Below are 997 nucleotides of genomic sequence, written 5' to 3'. Positions count from 1 at the left end.
AATCTGTTGGATCATTCAAAAAATGTGATTCCTAATGAAATTTGATTTGTAATGTGGAATCGAATAAAGTATATAAAATGTGTGTGTGTGCAGTGTGATGTCCGCAGGTCCGCAGGACTCCAGTGTTGAGCAGCGTCGGCTGCAGAGGAGAGAACTCACATCATATCAGGTATCAGACATTCATCACATGCATTAACCAGCTTCTCATAACTACGCTAACGTTCTTTAAAAGTTATATAAATGTTGGGACAAAACATTCTTAAAATATTTTTTTATGGAACGTTCTTATAAACGTATTAATATTTGATATATATTTTCATAATATTGAGATCAACATTCTGATGTTATTTGCACTTGATGAACATTGTAAGAAATGCTTTTGTAACCTTTAAATAACGTTCTAATCACGACAAAAACTTAAAAACAAATGTTCAAATAAGACTTTATTATGGGTGAAAATAAAGCTAGTAGAACGCTGTAAGAATGTTTTTCAGAAACAGTGTTTTTATAACCTAAATTTGTTACTTGGGATGAGAGTGTATTTTTATTTTTATGTTTAAGCATCTGAAACAATTTAATTCTACTTTTGCTTTATGGGACTAATATTGCACACAGGCATAAAAAGTGTTATTAATCTGTTTTATCAGCAACGTGTTCTGTGCTCCAAGATTTGATCCACTCAGAAAAATGGCCCGAATGCTCATAAAGCTTATAAAGCTTGAGCACATTTGACTGTTACATAACAAGACAAAATACTAGAACTTACTTCACCTGTGCACATTGTAGTTTTCTGCCGAACACAGTGCTGTTGTTCTTTAGAGAGTACATTTAAAGCAGTTGCTTTCTTTTGTTGAACCCAGAAGATATTTTTAAGAATGTTGGTAAACAGTTGCTGGCAGCCATTGACTTTCATAGCAGGTAAAAAAATACAATGGAAGTCAATGGGTACCGGCAACTGTTTGGTTACCAACATTCTTCAAAATACCTTCTTTTGTGT

Source organism: Sinocyclocheilus grahami, unplaced genomic scaffold (assembly GCF_001515645.1).
Source record: "Sinocyclocheilus grahami isolate Dianchi unplaced genomic scaffold, SAMN03320097.WGS_v1.1 scaffold1007.1, whole genome shotgun sequence".
Classification (NCBI taxonomy): Eukaryota; Metazoa; Chordata; class Actinopteri; order Cypriniformes; family Cyprinidae; genus Sinocyclocheilus; species Sinocyclocheilus grahami.
This window is presented reverse-complemented; position numbering follows the sequence as displayed.